Here is a 6,346-nt window from a genome sequence, read left to right on the forward strand (position 1 = left end):
GGAGCGCTGCTGGGACTCTTCGCTGTTTTATTTTTGCCCAAATGTCTCACCAGAGGAGCGTTTGAGCCCCCCCACCTCTGGTCAGCAGCTATTAAAAAACATGATGACCAGCTGCTGTTTTTCCTGCTCGCAGCTCTGATCCCCTCAGACTGTTAATCAGAGATGAAGTTTGCTGAAGGAGTTTGAAACTTTGTGAAAACTGGCAGCGGATCAGCCGGTCGAACGGCCTGAGAGGGAAGGAAGGTGCGGCGGAGGCTGCGGGGGATAAAAACGCCATTTCATCTGTGATGTCCTGTTGTGACAGCACAAAGACGGCGACACGGGGGAGCCGTGTTAACCTGAATGCCAATTAGCAGCGTGTGTCAGGCTGAAAGGAGCTCTGACAACCAACGCTTTGATTTGAATATTCAAAGCTGACGGTTTAAACAAAGGTCAGCGAGCTGATGACGGAGCTTCATCCTGCAGGAACCAGAGAAGAGCGTGGATAACGTCTCTGACTGTCAGACGCTGTGGGCGACTGTGGGGAGCACGGCGTGACGGTGCTGGGTCTGTGGACTGATATTCTCCGTTTGTTGTAGTTTCTCAGGTTTGAGTGTCACCTTTGCTCTGGTTTTCATCCATGTTTGGTGTTTGTACTTCTCGTTGTTAGGAGTTCTTGAGGGTTTCCTGTGTCTTTGTGTGTCTTTGTGTGTCTTTATGTGTCCTGGTCTTTGTGTGTCTTTGTGTGTCCTGGTCTCTGCCCTGTTGTGTCGTATTGTGATGTGTGTTGTGTTTGTTCTGATTCGCCCCTTGATTTTGTTCAGCTCTCTCTTTGCCTCATGTGTATTTAAGCCACTTCCTGTTTGTCTACCTGAGTGTCTCATGTGTTACCTGCTTTGGACTCCTTTTGAACCCTTTTTTCTTCAGCCACCTGGACATGCTGCTTCACCTAAATCCAGGTTCACTTTTATTTGTTTAAATCTTTCTTGGAGTCTTCATTTTGGGTCCAAATTAAGCACAAACAAACGCCCTTTAACAGGAAGAGGAGCAGGTTCAGGGAGGGGCCGCCATCAGCTTTGACTGGTTTGAATTCACAGGTACGAGTTTCAGGTATTGATGATGTCATATGCTGCCATTGGTGATGTGATGCTTTGCCTTCTTTTGTTGTACTAACCCTGAAAGGTTAAAAAAGCACCAGCCAATCAGCTCGCATCTATTCAAGGGCAGTTCCCGTTAAACCTCCAGCAGGAGGAGCGGCCATGTGTGTGATTGGTTGAAGATGGGACAGCTCAGCGCTGGTTCAGTTTTAAGGTTTTAACCCTACGATGCCCTTTACGTCACATTTGATACCTGCGTTTCTGAGACCTCTATCTCATCAACATGATCAGTACTCGCCATCATTTCAAAATGTTATGGACAAAACTCTCTTTTTGTCTAAAATTAACACTGCTGTTAACAAAAAGTTGCCAAAAAAGCCCAATGTATCAATGCAATACAAAAAATATATAATAAATATATAATAAAAATATATCGTACACAACATGATGAAGCAAAACAATTGTGGATTTTGTTATAAGGGTTGAAAAACATCTTAGTTCTGAAAAATCTGAATTTTCTGTCTATTTTTTGATGGGTTGGGTCTTGCAGGGTTAATTCATTGTCGTCTTCTCTGTAAAAGTGCCAGATTTAAAAGATTGCATGCATCGGCACACTGAAAGCAGCACTGCAGTCAGGAAAGTCTTCCTGCTTCCTGCAGACGCTGCTTTGACGACTGCGAGCTGAGTTTCAGTGTGACATGGTGTCTGAAGGCTAACAGGGATTATTGGTTGTTTCCCTCAGAGCTGCCAGTGATGCTTCATTACCCTCTGAGACCTGCAGGTGGAGCCCATCTCACTCCCGAGGCGTAACATCCTGACGATTTGTCCCGCGGCGTTCCTGAGGAACACGAAAGGCGACCTTTGCCGTTCTTAAGGTACGCACCGGGTTATGGGTGGAGCCACAGTAGAATGACGGTACCACGGTAAAACACGGCCGTGTATTCCAGCCCTAACCATAACCAGCACTTTAATGACGTGAAACAGTGTTTTCCAAAGAGCTTTGAGGAAAATGAACAAACAAGTGTGGATTGATTCCAAATGGTTCTCATGTTTCCTCATTTTTCCGATGTCGTCATTTAGGAACGTGTTGGGTGCCTGGAAGCGTAACATGTTGAGGATTTGTCACCTAGCGTAAAATCTTACGCCTGTTGGCAGGTGAGCTGCCCTGTGAGTAACCCTGGTTACTACAGTCGACCCTGTAAATAAACGTTTTATCGGTAACCCGAGCTCTTCCACAGGATGCAGAGTTTTATGGCCAGTTGGTCAGAGTGAGCGGCGTCCTGCACTGCTTTAAAATGAATGTGTGTGCAATCATCATCAGTGTTTGCAGACGCACTCGTCCATCTCGTCTCCTTACCTGTTGTTTTCAGTTTGATGAGGGGATGGCAGGTGAGGAAAGCAGAGGACTGATGAACCTGTCTTATCTCTGTGTCAGTTTATCAGTATGTATCAAACATCAAGACGCCATCAGGTCCTCCCTGGTTTCACGGCAACCTGCTGCCCCAGTCAGGAAGACTCAGGCCTGTGCGAGGCCTTCCCACAGGGTCAGACCACATGAGGTTGTGTATCAGACTGTAACGTGTTAACCTGGGAGCCCATGTGGACTGACTCCCTGCTGGAGCCCCTGCTGGACGTTACAGGAACTGCAGGTGTGGTGCTTCAGCGTTGGTTGATCTTTAATACTGAGGTCTTATCCCACCTGACTGATGTGCGATGTCTCGTGCTGTGATCTGAGACAGAGGCGAACACACAGCAGGGGAGTTCATGAAGCGAAGCTCGGCCTGGCGTCGGCGCACAAACCTTCTTGGTTCTGCTCAGCTGGTTTTATGATGGATCCTTCCTGGTGAAGCCAGACGGAGAATAAAGTTTGACTTTGTTTTCCAGCAGCTGACAAATGAAGCCTGAGAGTGTTTGCATTATTCATTACAGGGGTTAATAATTAACTTGTTTACATCATGCATCAGCCTCGGTGGACCAATCATAATCAGACAGTGACAGACAGATAATTGTTGAGTCGCAGCTTTCCCAGAAAACGTGCCTAATTATTTTTTATTTATCCGTGCATGAGTCAGATTGATTCCTCTGGTCCATCAGCTGAGGAAGAGGGGACAGGAAACGGGCAGCGAGGGGCGACTGTGCGAAACAGTCATCCAAAGGAAGAGGAAAGCATGGCTGTTTGACCCCACAGGGTGAGCACTACAAACAGCCACACATGCATGGACTTATTTCTATGGATTTGTTTAAAGGACTGGGTGTCCTGTTGCTTGGTGGGTAGCTGTGCTGAAGGTTTTCATGATGACATGCAAGTTATTCCCAAGACCCCAAGACAGGTAACTGGAAGGAACAGAGAGCGTTAACTAACTAATTCATCCATCCATCCATCATTCACTTATCCATCTATCCATCCATCCATCCATCATCCACTCATCCATCCAGCCATCCATCCATTCATCATCCACTCATCTGTCCATTCATCATCCACTCATCCATCCAGCCATTCATCCATCCATCCATCCATCCATGCATCCATCCATCCATCCATCCATCATTCACTTATCCATCCGTCCATCCATCCATCCATCCATGCATGCATGCATCCATCCATCATTCACTTATCCATCCGTCCATCCATCCATCCATCCATGCATGCATGCATCCATCCATCATTCACTTATCCATCCGTCCGTCCATCCATCATTCACTTATCCATCCGTCCGTCATCCACTCATCCATCCAGCCATTCATCCATCCATCCATCCTCCACTTATCCATCCATCCATCCATCCATCCATCCATGCATGCATGCATGCATCATCCATCCATCCATCATTCACTTATCCATCCATCCATCATTCACTTATCCATCCACTCATCCATCCAGCCATTCATCCATCCATCCATCCTCCACTTATCCATCCATCCATGCATGCATGCATCCATCCGTCCATCCATCCATCATTCACTTATCCATCCGTCCATCCATCATTCACTCATCCATCCAGCCATTCATCCATCCATCCATCCATCCAGCCATCCATCCATCCATCATTCACTTATCCATCCATCCATCCATCCATCATTCACTCATCCATCCAGCCATTCATCCATCCATCCATCCATCCATCATTCACTTATCCATCCGTCCATCCATCATTCACTTATCCATCCATCCGTCCATCCATCATTCACTCATCCATCCATCCATCCATCCATCATTCACTTATCCATCCGTCCGTCATCCACTCATCCATCCAGCCATTCATCCATCCATCCATCCTCCACTTATCCATCCATCCATCCATCCATCCATGCATGCATGCATGCATCATCCATCCATCCATCATTCACTTATCCATCCACTCATCCATCCAGCCATTCATCCATCCATCCATCCTCCACTTATCCATCCATCCATCCATCCATCCATGCATGCATGCATCCATCCGTCCATCCATCCATCATTCACTTATCCATCCATCCGTCCATCCATCCATCATTCACTTATCCATCCGTCCATCCATCATTCACTTATCCATCCATCCATCCATCCATCCATCATTCACTCATCCATCCATCCATCCATCCATCCATCCATGCATGCATGCATCCATCCGTCCATCCATGCATGCATGCATCCATCCGTCCATCCATGCATGCATGCATCCATCCGTCCATCCATGCATCCATCCATCCATCCATCCATCATTCACTTATCCATCCATCCGTCCATCCATCCATCATTCACTTATCCATCCGTCCATCCATCATTCACTTATCCATCCATCCATCCATCCATCCATGCATGCATGCATCCATCCGTCCAGCCATCATTCACTTATCCATCCAGCCATCCATCATCCACTCATCCATCCATCCATCCTCCACTTATCCATCCATCCTTGCACCACGGCTCCGCCCAGCTCTAAGTCATGTTTGTTTTTTGTGTGTTTTTTTAGTTTGGTTAAATTTTGTGTTACATGTGGATGCGCACACGAGCAATGTGTGTCTACAGGCGGTGAAGTATTCAGCTCTCACACATCCACACAGTTAGCCTTTAATGAGTGCTATAACTGAGGCAGAGCGGTGCAGAAACACACTCGCTCTCTATTCTCTGACGGTTTCAAACAACGGGGTCAGGGCCGGCGCACAGACACAAACACAAACGCACCGTGAGCCGAGCCGAGAGGCTGCGCGAGTTATTTTTACTCTGAGAAGTGGAATAAAAGCAGCGCGATGCGAGCTGCTGTATTTTTTTCCTCTCTTTAAAATAAACAGAAACCTGAGATGGAAAAAACCTCCAATCATGTGAAACTGTGAGATTTCCATCTGCTGCTGGCTGCTTGTCACGCTGGGAGAGCTGCTGGGGTTTCATAACAATCTGAAGTGCAGCGATAGAAGGAGAAGAGAGACATCAGCACGTATCTGAGATCTCCATCATCAGCTCCAGAACTGCACGTCTCCGCTGGATTGGTCACACGGACGAGGGCGCTTGTGCCCTCTGTCAGGATTACATCACTGCACTGCTGTCACTGTGGCCTTATTAGTTTCAGAGTACAGACAGATCTGCAGACGAAGGCTGGGTTAATATTACACAAACATTCTGATCTTTACAAACTCATTTATCTCATTTTATTATTCTTAACTGTGCTCCATGAATAATTGACTCCCCATGGAGGAGTTATGTGAGAGACATCTGATGGTTTTAGTCCGTTTGCAGGACCGGATCCAGGGCCCAGGTTCGGGGCTCTGTGGGGCTTGTAAAACACTCCACCAGTGGGCAGGAAGCGTCCCGGCTGATTGGCTGGTGGGATCCGTACGGTCGAATCGTGACAGCCCTCAGAAGGAAAGGCCAAGCTTCAGTTTGTGAAGAAAGATTCTCAGTGAAGCGACTGTCTTAATGAATGTGGAGGAATCTCGAAGGTCACGACCTTTAGCAGCTTTCCTTTGTTTAACTGTCAGTCATGTGGAGCCCGACTCTGACTGCATGAGGAGGCGGCCGACACACACAAACAGAGCTGTGTGTGTGTTATACTGACTGACACGCTGCGCGTTCAGTCAGCAGCAGAGCTGATTAAACAGGAAGAAGACAGAAACTCGTGTTTTTGTGTTCATGTTGCGTCCTCTGAGTTGTAGCTCCGCCTTACTGGACATTAGCATGCATTCCCGCTCTGCTTCACACCTAGCAGAGCTTTAAACATCCTCCAGTCAATCAATACAGTACAAATCACTTCAGGACAATCGTGTGATCGATAGTGTAAATGAATTCAGTC

This window comes from Neolamprologus multifasciatus, chromosome 22 (assembly GCF_963576455.1).
Source record: "Neolamprologus multifasciatus chromosome 22, fNeoMul1.2, whole genome shotgun sequence".
NCBI classification, from domain to species: domain Eukaryota; kingdom Metazoa; phylum Chordata; class Actinopteri; order Cichliformes; family Cichlidae; genus Neolamprologus; species Neolamprologus multifasciatus.